Here is a 17,558-nt window from a genome sequence, read left to right as displayed (position 1 = left end):
CACACATGGGCATGAAGTCCAGACTCCAATTAGTATATTTTCCACATACCCCTATTCTCAAGTCATGTTCCATCGAGATCCAGTCAGCATGATACAGTTTGAGATTACAGAATATAATGGGTGTTTGAAACAGAGGGGAAAATCAGTGATTTTGTTTTATTTTGAACGAACAGTTTTCAGGGGGATTTGGTTTTGAAGCCAATAACTTAAATTTAAGATCAAGCAACTCATTATTCCATTTAAAACCACAGCACACAAACATCACAATTGAAATGGGGGAAACACATTGAAATTTATTTATGAATAATTCACTTCCCTGTTTAATGTACTGTACTCATAATTCATCTATTGTTAAACAGCAAATTCCACAAAGCTGTGTATTTTTTTCAAAAGAATCTGTTCACTACATGTGTGTTCTCCTATACTAAGCAATTACGCAGGCCTAACTATGAGAGGGAAAATGAATGTGTTCCTTATTCTATAAAACAGAGCATCCAAAAGATGACTAGTATCTTGTTTCTGTGCTCCTTGTCATTCTCAAAGACACATCTATTGCTGTTTGACAGAGAAACGGCATTAGTAAAAATTTCTACTGCAATTCCTTTCTGTGACTGAAAGATTTCTAGTCTGCTCCCTTTCAGGAATGTAGACATTTTCATGTAAAGAAAACCATAATTACTTGGCAAGACTAGCCTAAAACGTCCATTTATGAATAATAATTTACATCATGGAGTACATTTGCTTTCTTTGCATATTGCTGTTGACCAGATCAGCAAGACTAAAAAGACTTTAAATTAAACCTCAGGGAAATGCTATGTAGGTATGTGTCAGGCAATGTACAATAGACTACTATACAGAAATATAAAGATCATTTCTTTGACAAGAACAATAGCAAATTAGCTGAAAATTCATTAGTAATCTTTTATCTAATATAGTCTATCTACTGGTGACTTAGAAACATGACATTCAGAAATGTCCGTTGCTAACAGTTTTTAGTAATTACATTATAAAGCCAATAGAAATAAGCTTTCAAAGCAATATGCTTAACAAATAAATATCCCATTTTTTCTTTAATTATAAGACTCTGTTTTAGTATTTGAGACATTAACAATATGCCAATATTAACACAGTGACTTGATTAACATCTTTGCCTGCACTGCTGACGGAATCATCAACTAATTTAAAAATCCATTAAGAATCTATAATTTCATATGGACTAAAACAAATACATGAAATTCTATTTAGAATTGTTGCGTATGAATGTTAAAAGATTTGCTAATATATATATTTTCCATATGGGATATTTTACTTGCCTCTGTGGGTGTCTGTTCACAAGTATATCACATACGCATTCTGAATGTTGTAGGATTTAGTAAATACAACAGTTATGTAAAATTTGTTTCATTAACAACCCACAAAATACAAACTTCATTTTATTTAATACTTCATAATTTTCTGAAACACAGTTCTGCCTATATGTTAAACAAAGTTGCTGGAAAGAGCAGACATATTTCAGAAAGACAAGTTTTGCTGTAAGGTTGTTAGCACAAGTTATATATATATTTGAATCAAAGCTGCCCAATCACTATCCGTCATAGCTGCGTCGTCCATCAGTGCTCTAATGGGCTGTGTAGGAAGAGTGGACAAGAGTTTGGACAACTGATCCCAAGAAGAAAGTTTCCAATCCTGGATTGCTGTCAGGAAAGATGTTGCCCAGAAAGGTGTTTTCCCACAAAGGGATGATGGGAAATTAGAGGACATAAGAAAATTAGGGTCATGGGAGCAGCGCACCTGACTACCTTCTTTTTAAAATCATAGAATCCCTGCAGCACAAAAGGAGGCTGTTTGGCTCATCGAGTCTATACCTACAACAATCCTACCCAGGCCCTATTCCCGTAACCCCACACATTCATCCTGCTAATCCTCCTGACACTAAGAAGCAATCTAGCATGGCCAATCCACCGAACCCGCACATCTTTGGATTGTGGGAGGAAACTGGAGCACCCAGAGGAAACCCAGGCAGACATGGGGAGAACGTGCAAACTCCATACAGACAGCAACTGAGGTCAGAATTGAACCCAGGCCCCCAGCATTGTGAGGCAGCAGTGCTAAGCACTGTGCTACCATGCCACTATGCCACGCCAAGTCACAGCCATAGTCCCAGAGAAACAAAATAAAGAAATGTGAAAACATTTCAATTGTATGGGAGGGCGGGGGGAGGGGGAAGGGGTGAGCAGGGATGCAACATTACCCTTCGTTCTCCTCTCTCCACTGCACAGAAATCAAAGACAACATCTAAAATGCATGACTTGTACTCAGTTTAAAGTAAACAATAGATAGTAGTTCCAATCCCCCAGTGTCACTGCAATGATGGTTTGCTTGACAGGTTAGACTATGAGCAGACCAAAATGAAAGCTAGGGCTTTAAAAATGAAAGTTTGCTGAATTAAATTTAAAGAGCCTGTCCTAGCATCAGAATTCCTTTTGAAAATTGCACAATTAAGAGAACTATTATTGACCATAACATGAGTTATTCTGAAATGTTTAAAAAGGATAGCTGATGATTTCTCAAAGTTGATGAGTCAGTGTCTGAAAGCAAGGGAAGGATAAAAAGGAAGAAACAGCAAAAGGGATTAAAGATAGGGATAAATATGATTAATGAGCATAAGGAGAAAATAAAGAGAAGAGAATGAAGGCAAACTAGTTACAGGGTGAAATGGAAAAGAGACAATGGATTGAAATCAGTCCACACTCATTGCATGATACAGACTCATAGCAAACCGACAACCTGTTTTACTCTGTGCCTGATTTCCTTTTCATTGCAAAACAGGCTGCCAATTTACTATGAGCTCATTACGTGCTACTGGTGTAGACCAATTTCACTCATTGAGACTGAGAAAAAGACAGTAACAATTGGAAGTATAAATGTTGCCTTTAATCTTTGATTGGTATTTTTCCTGTGCACGCACACAACAGAAATATGGAATTTTCATTGGTTTGTATCAGAAGAAATAAAAATTAAACATACTGGGATTGGAAAAAGAAAATAAAAAGTTGATTTACAGGAAAATTTTGACCATACTTTGGATGCATCATGATTTTCAGAAATTAAATAGTTTCACAAAAGCAAAATAGCTTCGAGATATTTTTTGCTGTTGTTAATATTTCTTGGGACAAGTATTATTTATTTCAGCAGCTCAAATGCACACCATGGAGTTCAATATTGAGTTTTTTTTAATTAAGATGTGTGTGTTTACAAAGAAAACTATAAAGCATAAGAACTTAAAACAGCAAACCTTTATCAAAAGCTCAATTTTGAATACTAAACGACATGTCAAACTGCAGAAGATCATTCATCTGCTGCCATTCATCAGTGGATTTTACTTAAATTTTAATGAAAAATCAGTAATTAGTGGGGGACTAGATATACAATTGTATGCTAAAGATAAAGCAAATATTTACGTCATAAATTTAAATAAGGCACTTTAGAAGTCATATCGTCCCGCAACAGCATAATTTAAGAACTACATTGTCTATGGTGCACCCTTCAACCTGAATTACAGAGATAAATCCAAACATACTTGCAATGTTTTAAATTTCAGTTTCAACATAACGTTGCGATATTTGGTTAAAATCAGAAGAACTGCAGGATATGGTTTCCCATACTGCTGTGTGGTGCAAAAAGGCAAACGTTGCCACTCTAAACAAAAAAAAGGTCTAAATGTGGAATCAGGTTTTCCTTAAGAAGTTCTTTTAAAAAAAAATTGAGAAGGAATGACTCTGAACATTGCCCTGAACTGAATGCCTTCTAATATATTAGGTGGGCATGCTCAGGTTCCTGTTAGGATTTTCAAAGTTAAGTCCTAGAGGCTCAATTCTAATCAGTGTTCAGCTGTCTTCAGTTGGCATAGCCCTTTGAAACTGAATGAGATACGCCAACTTAAAGCAGCTGATCACTGATTAAAGTCCAGCCTGTGGGACTTAAAGGATCTTAAATGTTAAGTTGTTTGCAGCAAAATTCAAGTCACACCTAACAGGAAAATACAGAATTAAAATTTTCCCACAAGGAAATTGCTGATTGCTTATGTCAAAGAACAAAGAACAAAGAACAACCCAGCACGGGAAACAGGCCCTTCGGCCCAACAAGCCCGTGCCGCCGCATCACCCTACACCTATTCTACCCTGCATGTCTACGAATGGGACCCTACTCAGTCAGATTCAGGGAAGAAATAGTGTCAATTTGGTGGAAACCGATTAGCCTAAGAGCACATCTTTGGGGTGTGGGAGGAAACCGGAGCGCCCGGAGGAAACCCACGCAACCACAGGGAGAATGCGCAAACTCCCACAGACACAGGCCCAAATCCATGTATCTGCACAGCTAGCAGTGCTAGTCACTGAGCTGTTGCGGCGCCCGTCTATCGGTCCAGGATCAAGCACACACACCGACATGAAGTACTAGGCCACTCCTGGACTTCCAAGAGCAGCCCACGCACGACCCACCGTGTGCATGCCCCTCGCTTGACACGAGGTGGACCTCCACCTGTGGAATAAAGACAAAAAATATTAATCATACAGCCTGCCCTTCCGATGTCCTGCACTCATTCCTTCAACCTGATTTAATATGGGATACATTTAACAACAGTATATCGAAAGATTATCGTGGTTTTCTCCCCCCCCCATGATTGCAAGAATTAACCCTGCAGAGGCGATGTGGAAGCAAACTGGCAGTCAATTCGTGGAACAGTGCTTTTATCAGAGCGGTGGAAGATTACATGGCTCTACTGGTGGTGATATAAGCAGAATTCAGAAACTAATAAAAATGTGCTTTATTACACAAATGCTTAATGTGCTAACTTATAAGCTATGGTTACTTTGAGTCCCACCAGAACATAAGTTTAAAGTAATGATTAAATCAAAATACCCAACGGGTTCTGTGGATTAAAATAAATAAACTGCAAGTGACAAGTACATCTTATAAATTCCCAGTCCACAAGAAAATATCATTCATGTGTTCTGACTCCTGCAGCTGTTTATATTTTAGGTAAACTGACGAGTGAACTTAACTCTGACTTAAAGGCAATAAAAAGAGCAGTAAATCTAATGCAAGAAAAAAGGGTAGGGATGAAAATTCAAGTCCGGGGATTGGAAAATAAATTGAGATAAAGTTATGTCAAAAAAAAAGGTAAGGCTAGTCATCTCCCTCAATTTGTGCAGAAACTTGAACAATAAGGAAAGAATCAAAGCTGCAACTGGTGACCTTGGTACAGTGAAAATGTTAGAATGCAGTCGAGGCAGAAACATAAGCCACTGAAAATAAATCAGATCTACCATATATAAAAATGCAACATCTCCAATGTCAGGCAGATCTGTAATGCATTTTCTGTGAGCTTCTTACCTTTCCAACCCTCAAAAGAAATCCTATCACAGCCATGCTCTGCAACACTTGTCCTTGCAGGGCTCACTTCAGTTGAAGTCCAATGGCAGCCAATATTAAAAGCTGAATCAAAACTAAAATGACTTAGGTATCCAACCGCAGAGCTATGTGTATCATTCTTTTCTCCTATAACACCTTCTGCTATTCTGTGGCATTTGGAAGAACATAAAAAAGATAAATGCCACATGGAGTAGAATTTACCTTGGAACACAACATTCTACATGAACAGATTATCCTTGGGCCAAAACAGGATGCACAGTTTAAGAAAAGCTATGTTATATTAGAAGGAGCAATTGTTAGCAGTTTTGCTCCATCTCCTTAACTCAGTCACTTTTTAGTTCCCCCCCCCATACAATGCACATGAAGCCAATAAGGAGGTCACCCATTTAAATACGTCTGTTAATCTTGCTCCATAACTGGCCATTGGACTGTGTGCAGGAATGATCACAGGGACTCACTCCCCAGCTTTCCCTTTATCACCCAGATGAAACCCTTTGGCCTCAACCCAATGCTTTTCCCAGTAATCCAGTCAAGATCAGGACTGGCCCTATAATGAACAGCAGACATGAACCATAACCTTGCCATCCATGGTACATCACATTGGTACACTACACAGTCATATCACCTCTGCCATACAACTATTAGGTTGTTATGTGGCTATTCATTCCAGCACATTAAAATTCTAGCTGCGATTACAAACACTAGTTTAAAATTGAACTTCTGATTACAAAATACTCTTGTGTTCAATAACTATGCAAATCAGCATTCCATATTGCAGTTTCAAAGAAAGTTGGGCAATTTTTGTTTCAAAATTTGCTTCACACCTCAATGCCACATATGGTTTAAATTAAGCACTGTTAACCCTTTCATAAACATTTTTGATAAAGTAGAAGCTTACATTTCAGTACTGGTCATTGGATTACGTTGACTACTAAGTACATTCATTAATTACTGATAACTATTTTATGTTGCTGTTTAAAATACTCAATTAATTGCATCTGGTGAATATTTTGAACTTAATTTTATACAGATGTGACCTTTCACTGACGGAACAAAAAAAATAAAGATAAATCAAACTGGGGATGCAACCACATTACCCAACCCCCATACACTGAATTAGATTATATAAACCTCACATGTTCACTGCAATCTATGTTCCTTATTGTGAAAATATTAAACCTTAATAATTCTGCTAATCAGGATAAACTGGCAGCAAAAGTGGTTATGACACCTGTGACAAGGCCATTTCACCCATGCATAAACAGTCCCATTTTCTCTAAATGGCAGGACTAATGGAATGCCACCATATCACAATCCTGTATATGTTGGTTGGTTTTAAGTGATTATTGTAGCAATAAAAAGATCATATCATAACACTCTGGTTTAAACAGAAACACAGGTCAATACTGGCTAACATACACTCTGTTGAAACCTGAATCAAGGTTTCTGCTGCTGAAGTAGAGGAGTAACAGGATTTGACTGCATCTTCTGTATAGAAACTGGATGTGATTAATAGCACTGCTTACAACGACACAGAAGAGGGTCGTCCCCTAATCCTAAACTCACCATGGTAAAGAGGAAAGCAGATGGGTCACAACTCGACATTTGCACTTGAATAAATGACAAGTCATAACATCCCAAAATAACCAATTATTCTTGTAGTTGAGCAAATAAAATTTGCTTTACAATTCTGCAGTTTAATCCATGCTTCAATATTACAATATCTAAGAATTGGATCCCCTTATTCATGGCAGTGTGTGTATATCGAGTTTCCCATTGCCACCATAAGACAGTTGAGCGGTGGAAATCCAAGCAGCTGTCTTTGTGAATATGGGCCTGATACACTAAACAGCGGCTACTGAAATAACATGAACTAAATCATTCTAGGTCTACTGCAATGGTAAAACATACCAGACAAGTTTTATCTTCTAGTAGTGACTACTGGTGAGACTTTGTAATGTTCACTTTGGAAAATGCATATAACACCTACCAGTTACATACAGTATTAATATGGAATCCTGCAGTATGCTAATGAATATGATAATGGTAAATATGCAGCTAATGCCTTGTTATTACAAAATGCAGAATATTTTAGTTTTTCTCACTCATTAATAATAATGCTCACATAAATAAACTAATAAAATGCAAACAAAAGTAGAAAAAATATTTCAGTCGTGAAATACGCTCAAACTTTTAATCCTTCAAAATACCAACTGCACTAATGCAAAGGCTATCAGATTTTGCATTTATAAATTGTTCATTCATGCTTTCTTTCTCGTTTACATAAAAATGTTTAAATTTTGTGTTTGTGAATTTGAGATAGATCGGTTTCAGATATGTAAGTTTGCTTTGATCTTGTAAAAACGACAATTATTACAAGCAAATACATGTAGAATTGATGCAAACAGGATGCTATTTAAACACAAACAGTCCAAAGAAACCAACTGGTGCAGAGTTATCAATGAATGATTTTTATAACTACCTTGAATGTCTTAAAGCTTTTGTAGTATAACAATTCTACACCTTTCTGCATATATTAACCATAAAATAAATTAGTGTTAAAATTAATCTGAATTCAAAACAAAACTGCATGCGCTTATAAAGCAGATAATGGAACCTATGTAATATATTATTTTTGAGTCAATTGTTGCAGAGAATAACAGCTAAAATGCACTTTATACAGCTATTAAAGATATGACCCTATTGCAGCTCTCTTTTGTGGTGCACTTTCTACATCGGCAAGGCTATTAATCAAATGGCAGGTTCAAATTGATGCGTTTTATATAGACAGCCCTGACCACACACTTTAATTGCCTAGTATTAAATAGTAATTAAGTTTCCAAGCTTTAAAGTTTAATTAAAAAATTAAGTGGATGTTACAGCCATTTATTGGTCTGAAGAAGTCTTTAGCAGCCACAGTACTCTTCGTCTGAATAGCGAAGATGCTGCAATTTGTTATCGACAGTCACTCAAATAAGAGGTCATTTCACAAGTCTGCTGTGAACAAAGGTGAACGAGGCAACTAATGAATGCTATGACCAAGAAGAACATAGACAATCTGGAGGCAAACAGTATTAAAGTTACTAAAAAGTAGCAGTGAGAGGACACACTTTCATGAAAGGAAGTACTGCTATTAAGCTCTTTACCCACAATCATATTGCTTTTATGTGCTGCACATTGGCCACCAGAACATTTTCCATTTACAACTGTAACGAAACCATGTTACAAAAATATAAAATGGCTTAATTCTATCAGTGATTAAATAGAGTTTGGCAACACATCACACTTATTATTACTTGCATTTATCCAGAGTAAAGCATCCCACTTTACACTACCAATCTAATGAAGAAAAATTAAACCTGCGATCCAAATTTTACATCATTCAAATGTGACTCAGTGAAATTATTCATGTCTAAAACTGCCTGTGCATTTTTTCTATTTCAAATCTAAAATTTGAACACAATTTAAAATCATAAAGCTCTGCCCTACTTAGCTTTGCAGGATCCAAGGCACTTATTTCACTTAAATGAGGTTTATATGTTAACCCACTTTTGCTCATGTTCTTTTTCTGCACACCACATTGTTCCTCTAATTTTATTTTATAGTCTGCATCCTCAAATTTTAAGAGTAAAAATTGTTTTATCAATTGTTACTAAAATTAAGCAAAACAAAAGATCAAGGTTAACAGACCTCCCTGATTATTTAATAATCCAATCCAGTGAGCAATAACCAAACCAACCTGGATGATCCAGGGTTCAATACCAGTCTATGCTAAATTAATTCCCCACCAAAGGTGCTAAAGCATTATATTGGCTACAGCACCTCAGGGTTAGGGAGGGAATAAAACAGCCATGGTTCAATCTTTTGATCCAATGACTCCTGTTGAAAGTGGGTGCATATGTGGATGTCGAAAAGCCTACCAACACATACGGTCAAGGCTCATATGTTAATAAACACTACCTTGGTAGGGTACTGGAGAGTAACTGATGCCTGTAAATACACACTCCAACCAAAAGTCAACGCTTTCCGGAGAGATGCGTAATGGAGAAAATTAGTGAGAAATCAGTGGGAACATAATCACAAACTAAATGTAGTGAAAGGGTGCTTCGTATAATAATGATTGAGGTATCATTAAAATAAAAAATATATGTTATTAGCTTTTATAAGGATTTGCAATGCAGAACTGCAGAATTTAAAACCAATTTTGATAAGGTTCACATCAGTAAATGCAAGTGTAGGAAAACCATCATTGCCAAATATTTTCATAAACCATCTGTGAATATGCACACAAGTACTACAAATAAATATGTTTTTACAGTCTCAGCTGGTAGATTTCTGTAATTAGACGACCTGATTTTCACCAGGACTAATGCACTTCACAAGGCAAAGAATTGTAATTGTGTTTTTCAGTTTCATATTGCAGCAAAGTAAAAAATCAATACCGTTTGTCTAGCCTGCAGTAAAAATGGAATCTCTTATTGAGTAATTAAACACCCATTATTGTCACAGACAGCAAAACAATGAATTTTAAAAGAGAACAAATTTTTGTAATGAAATACTGGAGTGACAAATTTGTTTCTAAAAACAGACGGACAATAAAATTCCTAAATGCTTTTGTTATCGAACATGGCAAAGGAACTGGAAGAGAAAAAAAAATGATCATGCAATAACAGTGTAACCTTGAACTAAAATCGCTTCTGCTGGAAATAAAATACAGGGTCCAGAATTTGAACATACTTTGAACTTTATCTGTGGATCACTGTCAGGATTTAAGGAAAGTAAAGGATCCTAGAAGAAGTGCAATTAATTTAAATAGACAGGAATTGTCTATTTAAATGCTACTTTGATGTTTTTGGACCAAATGAATTCACACTTTGTTGACTGATACCAAAGTGAATCGTCGTGGCCAAAAACACATCTGGCTCAGCATTTGGTTATTGAAGAAATTGCCCCATTATTTTACTGTGGCATCAGGTTTATTTTGCAATTCTTTCATGTACCTTTCCATATCTCATAAAAAAGTTAGTATTGCATACAATATTCGTATAAATACTGACTGCGTTACCAAAGCAATCTGTGGTCACTGCAACAAATCATTGATGTACTAATGCACTGGTCAGCAAGCAGACTTTCTACAAGCACACTTCTGGTCAATAGGCAGCTATTTCCAGTGCAGGGTGTCTCAGGCTGGAGTTAGAATCTGATTACATGGACCTTTTTCCGACATCCCCTAAACCTTCATGGCAGTTTACCAACATTTTCATCACATTTTTACAGACCAGAGAACTGATAAGCTCTCAGGTACCAAGGCTCCTGCAGTCAATGTCTGGCACACTGCCAAGTACGTAACCACACAATGCTTCAGGGCCTGGATGTATAAAGCATTCAGTGGACAGCAAAAAGATGGAACTGTGCAGAATGTTGGAATATAAACAACACAACCTGAAAGTCACACTGCTTGGATACAAGAATTTGCAAGTGTTTCCAAAGTTCATACCTCCTTATTCCCACTAAATATTTATGTTGTAAAGTTAGAACTGAAGGTGAGGTTTTTATTCTGCCGAGAACTTTATCTTGATTATTTTACCAAGTTACAACTGATCCGCACTGTAACTCTGCCAGAAACTGTAATCTGTTCAATTAAAATGTAAACACTGTAATGAAGACATCAGTTTTTAGGCAAATGCCTTTCTGTGCCACTTGGGATATGATAATTACTAGTGTAAATCTATGGATGCTCATGAATCCTCTACAAGTCCAGATTAAAAGCATTACCACTAAACCTCCCTTTTTTCCCCATTGGGGACTGGCTGTTCTAGCCAATTCCCAATTTGCACACAAACAATCCAGACCCCATTCTCTGCCATGAATTGATCATTTAAAAGAAAACTGTAAAGTAAGCAACTAACAAGTAACATACAAAATTCTGCTTCCATCTCCAATGTTATTTCACAATGCTGGTGCCTTAATTATTTGGCAAGAAATCTCCTTCTGCTTCCTCCTCCCTCACTGGAGTGAATACTTCACTGGTGAAATGTACTTTGAGCAACCGGAGCTGATGCTTCAAACAGAATCGCAGAGATTCCGCAGAAGGAAAAAAAAGGGAAAGCACTGTATTTGCGCTCAAACTTTTTCCTTTAATTTGTTTGTGCTGCATGCTGTCAGTCAGAACAAAAAAAAATTGACCAAGCAGACAATCTCAGCAGCTGAATGTTGATCATGTCAGGGAAGTGTGTCAAGGATTTGTGGTCCTTCATCTTTGCAGCAGAGCAAACACATCCCTCAGAGCAGCGACAGACAGCTGGTTTCACTTTATAATGTAGCCCAACCTAGATCTGTGCAAAAATTGTCAGCACTCACAGAAACAACACAAAGAAAACATATCCAGCTGCTGGAAGGGTGAACATCATGCATATTAGAAATGGGATTTGTTATATTTGCATGATGCTAGCTCCCCTGGGTCTCTTCTTTCTAATCTAAAGCACAAACACAACACTTAACATATTTGCTTACAGCTGACAAGCTGAGGTTGATGGTATTTTACTCCAGCAGTCTTACTTACAGATACTGTAAAATGCATTATGCTTGTAACTAGTACAGAACAAGAACATAGGAACGTACCTACTTAAATATTCATTATCTTTACTACTTAACTAATAAATAATCAAATACACACACACCTAAAAAAAATCAATTTCTTAACAAAGTTCAAAATAATTACATTCAAAGATGTGGTGACAGTTACAAGGGTGGCCAACTGTTTATATTTCTGTCTGGATGCAAGCTCTTCGTTTATTCTGTTCCACACAGAGATGCACAAACAATGTTTCAGAAGGTGCAATATCCTTACTGGTACTGACATTTCCATAAATCCAAACTTTGCTAACTAGGAATTTCTACATTCTTGTGCTCAGTTTTAGCCCCTATTCTGAAATGAATTGTGTGTTAATTAGGCGTTTTATTTAGTTGTCTAAACATATAGGAGTTGAATAATTCTGCCATGTCTGCAGATGGTCCATCTACACTCCTGAGTGTTTGCAACGCGGCAGTGACACGCAAAAGACTTTAGCAAAGTTCCCAGCACCTTTCCTCACACTGATTTAAATGCCACGTTTTGCATGCGGCTACCAGGGCTCCCTGTCCTGGATGTGGAAGGGGCTCGGGTGGGTGGGGTGGGCAACTGTCATCATCAATATGTGGAAATACACTTCACTGGTGTTTACGTGATGTAACTGGAGGACTACCATTCATTGACCACCTCCAGACAAAAAGCAAAATGACCCTGACACAGATTGGTGGATCAAGTGAAATTAGGAAGTTTTCTTACCGTGTCATTTCGACCAACATTACTAATAGATTAGAAGGATTCTTCTAAATGCCTCGTTAAAACAAACTCAGCGTAAAAATTAGATTTCACTATCATCTAACACATCTTCCATTTCTGACTTTCCAGCAATTAACTGGCGGAACATTTTTATATCCCCTGTCTAACTCAAAGCACTCTGGCTGCGTACACATCTGTGTCCACACACCACAAATTAAATGACATCCCAAATTCACATAAAATCCTTGGAAAAGAAGTAATCGCCCCGACTCAGCTCATACACCGTTTCATAAACTGCCACTGATTGACGCCTTCAAGTTATTTTTTGTTGGCAATGGCTTTTTTTAAAATCAATGGCGCAGACGGTATTAAAATAAATCCTAAATCATATGATTGTTAAGTACAAGCAAGCGCTGGCTAACCCGAACCTGCTGTTCGCTGCCGGCCGCTCGCTGTGAATTTCCTGCTAATGAATACCAATCGCAACACACACACACACACACACAAAAATCGCATTCCCGTCAAATACCAGCTTTCTCATCAGTTGTAAAGTGCCCCCGATTTAAAATTTATAAACCGCGATAGCCTCTCTCCACTGCATCCCGGGCACAGCGCTGCCAAATCCGCTATGAATATATATTATTACAGAGCTCTGGAATGAGCTGGGAAAGAACCTTTGAAGCTCCAAATTATCAACCGTGCACACATTCAACATATATTTTCTTTAAAAAAAAGAGGTGGTGGGGAGGGAGGGAGGTTGGAAAGAGGGGAGATAGGCTCTGGGATGCTTTGTAAAATGTAACAACAACAACAAAAACATACCATAAACACTCGCGCTACTGATCATTTCTCGCAATCGCACAATTGGATTCACATCCAGAATTCCGACGGTTAGGTTTTCATGTGCCACTTCTCCCCCCCCCCCCACTCTCCAACCGCCCCCCAAACACACACACACACACACACACCACCCGCTCTTAGCTATCAGATTTCATAGCTCAAAACGTGGGCTCTTTTTCTCAGGTATTCATTTAACCTACATGCATATAATTAGGAAGGTGGCGGGGGGGGGGGGCGGGTAGGGATTGAAGAGAGAGACATCAACAAAAAAAGATGAGAGGAACGGAGGGACAAGAGCGCACACACCACACACACAACATAAAATACAAACACATGATCACAAATTCAAGTCGCTGTCAATTTCACTCACTTCCATGGAAACTAACAAGAAGCTCCGGGGAGGACTGTAATAGGATCACTGTACTGTATATACCATTAGATTATACATCTCGCTCTCTCGCTCCACTGTTCCACAGCACAATCCGCCCACCATGCTTCCTTCCAGAGCCTCAGAAGAGGATGATGTGCTTTGCTTTATCCCTCCAAGCTCCCAACAGTGCTGCTTCAGCCTCGGCTCTGACACTTCTTTCTTTTCTTTGGGGGGGGGGTGGGGAGGGGGGTCGCCTTTTCTTTCTTTTTTTTGAAAATGTTAACAAGACACAACAACAACAACAACAAAAACAAAAACAATAAAATCACCGCCGCTAAGTTTTTTTTAAAAAAGGGGAAGGTCTGCCTTTTTTTTTATTATTTACACTACTCCCGCTCTGCTCCAGAAGTTGTTGCCCTCAGCGAAGCAGACAGCAAAGCGCTTTTCCCTCTTTCTCTCGCTATCTGCCCAAGCTCGACAGCAGAATAACTCCACTCAGCTCCAATGGGGAACAGAACATGCACATGGGAGGGGAGGGAGGGGGAGAGAGAGAAGGGGGGGGAGGTGGGGGAAGCTATAGTGATGTGGTGAACTCTTGAATTCTCACTACTGCAATTAACCCGCTTACTTTTAAGGGAGAAAAAAAGTGTCTGCCTGCCCTTTGTTTTTGCCCAGTGTGCAGAGTGATCTATTGAAGGGGGGAAGTCAGGCGCTGGGGTTAGCTCTCGCTCTCTCTCTCTCTCTCTCCCATGCCCTAATCTCCCTGCGATCGCTTCGATTTTACGGGATTACAGATGGAAATGTTGCTGCCCCAACCGGGGGAGGAGAGGAGGGGAGGGGAGAGGAGAGGAAGAGGGGGGGGGAGGAAGAATTACCAGCTCCTTACCTGGGGGATTGCTCAGAGGGCGGCCGCGGAAGTTGCAAGCATCGCCCGCTCTTTTACCGGTGAACGGGGGGAGCTCGGCTGAAGTGAGGTTGGAGAAGGATTTGAAATCATTCCAAGTTTTCAAACCATTCCGCTCGGAAGACTGCCATGTTGGAATTCGGACCCAAAAAAACAGCTGCCTGGGGCCGAGGAGAGAGACACACGCATGCGTCAGAGTGGGAGAGGCAATTTCAAACAAGCACAGTGAAACAACAGGGTATTCATTCATTCATTCATTCATTCAGCATTTTACTCTGATCAACTGCGGGAGAGTCGCTGCCTCTTAACAAGATCCCTTTGTTGCAACGTCTCGCATGCCGACTCTTTCTTGCTTCCTCCTTAGAGAGGGGTATCAGCCCCAACTTCTGGAGTGGGTCTTGAACCCAAAACTTCAGTCCTAATGATGACTGAGTTTTTCTCCCTTTACACCTTGTTGATTGAACGCGCACTGTTTAATGTTGATGCTCAGCCCCCCTCTCTGCACAAACACAACCAAGCACCGATCTTATTTAAATACATCGCTGAAGCAATGTACCGTCTGTCAATGCATCTTTGCATCTTGCCGGCACGTTAACGTGGCTCAGGTTTCGAATCGAGTGAGATTTTTTTATTGACAGATATCTTTAAGTTTTATTTTGACTTACAATCGTGAAACGTATCCGCTTGTCCTCCCCGTCCTTTGATAAAAGATAAATTAAAACAGAGGAAAAACACTGCAAATGCTGGAAATCTAATATAAAAATTGGATATGCTGGAAGCGGAAATAGTCAAAGTTGGTGAAAGGTAATTGTCCTGGAAGGTTAATTAGCCCTATTTCACTCTCCACAGTTGCTGCCTGATCTGATGATTATTTCCAACATGTTCTGCATACAGTGAAGCCGGAAGAACACCACAATGAAGGTGAAGACTGGAGAGTCAAACACTTGGGCGAATAACAAAAAATATCATTCTACAAACACTAAACGGTTACTAATTGCCATTAAGCCCAGAAAATTGAACTTTCTTCAGTTATTCTCCGAAGGTTCCGTTCATATAATATTTGTACTACAAGTAATACATCACATTAAATACTAACTATGGAGATTAAACAGAAAATTGTTAATATTTTAAATAAGAAATAAGAACAGAAAATGTTGTTGAAAATAATGTATTTCGAGCATTTTCATATTCAACAAGTTATTTAAAAGATGGTAAATTATCATGGCTTTTTAAAGTTCTTTTTAAATTACAATAATGTGCCTATAAAATTTACCAAGACGTTTGTAGGAAAAATGAAGCAAGCGCCATTTAATTCAAAAACGAAACATGCAAACCCATTGCCAACAATGCAATTAAAGTCCAGCTAGACTGAAATTGCAACTGTAATTGTTCCATACACGATACCCTTTAGTTCATTGTATAATGTACATTAATCAACGGGGCCAGATTGAGTAACACAGACATCAAATTCATAGGTGTATTTCATCAAGTTGAGTTCATGAGTTGAGTGTCACACCGGATGCATTATTTATACCATGAAACTGCAGAGAAATGTTTTCATTTGCACTGTAGTAAGCAAAGTTTTATTTAAAATGTAACATTTAAGTCTTCGACTTTCGCCCCGCCAGGGCTAGGACACTTTAAAATGAGAAGGAAAACTGCAAAAACGGGAAATCTGAAAGGGAAAACCTGCAGCAGTTCAAAAAGCATCTGTTAAAGAGTGAAAGCAAGTTTAACACCTTTGATGTGTACCTTGCCTCAGACTGAAGACCAAGGAATAAATAACCATTTTGGATTTTTTGAAAATATAAAGCGAATGAGACAAAAAATTGAGAGGGAATGGACAGAAGAATGTTCAAATAATGGAATAGATTGAAAAGACAAATGAAAAATCCGTATAGAAGAAAAACCTAGGAAATAAAGAGAGTGGAAAAGAAACCATTAATGGTGATAGATGTGACATTTAAACACATTTAATAAACATGGGTGCATCCACCACTTGTAAGCAAATAAAAATAATAATGTGGGTCGACAATGCTGCATCAGACAGAGTACATGTTCCATTCTCCTCCATAATGACAGACTCTCCCAGATTCAAGCATGCACTGTTGTGAAGAAAATGAAGCAGAGAGTGAAGATCTGAAGTTAGTAAAGACAGTGTTAATAGAGAATGTCTAGAGATAGATGCGGCACTGTTCTTAAGCTTTCCAATATACTTCATTATAAAGGTTAAAGATGCATGTCAGAATAAGAATGAGAAAGCTTCACAACCAATATCTCATATGTTGCTGAACACTCTGCATTCTTTCAGCACTAGGAAGAAGGTGATGGCCTAATGGTATTATCACTAGACTATTAATCCAGAAACTCAGCTAATGTCCTAGGGAACTGAATTCAAATCCCGCCATGGCAGCTGGTGAAATTTGAATTCAATAAAAAACATCTGGAATTGAGGATCTACTGATGATCAGGGAAAAACCCACTTGGTTCACTAATGTCCTTTAGGGAAGGAAGTCTGCTGTCTTTACCTGGTCTGGCCTACATTTGACTACAGAGTCACAGCAATGTGATTGATTCTCAATACTGCCCTTTGAACAAAGGCAACTAGGGATGGGCAATAAATGCTGGTCAATGACACTCATGTCCCATGAATTAACTTAAAAAATCTTTTTTTACTCACCCCCACC

At 38.3% G+C, this 17,558-nt stretch overlaps 1 protein-coding gene across 1 annotated transcript in view; it reads right to left on the bottom strand.

Moving 5' to 3' along the window:
• fign (fidgetin) overlaps positions 1 to 14,130 on the bottom strand; it is a 52,607-nt gene extending 38,477 nt beyond the window's left edge. The window contains exon 1 of the mRNA XM_080199171.1: positions 13,968 to 14,130. The gene's annotated coding sequence lies outside the window, so the exon portion shown is untranslated. The remainder of the gene's footprint in view (positions 1 to 13,967) is intronic.
• Between the last annotated feature and the right edge of the window lie 3,428 nt (positions 14,131 to 17,558).

The sequence above is a fragment of the Carcharhinus amblyrhynchos genome, chromosome 11 (assembly GCF_965287045.1).
Source record: "Carcharhinus amblyrhynchos chromosome 11, sCarAmb.v2.hapA, whole genome shotgun sequence".
Taxonomy (NCBI): Eukaryota; Metazoa; Chordata; class Chondrichthyes; order Carcharhiniformes; family Carcharhinidae; genus Carcharhinus; species Carcharhinus amblyrhynchos.
Note: the sequence above shows the minus strand (reverse complement) of the source record. Positions and strands in the feature narration are given on the sequence as shown.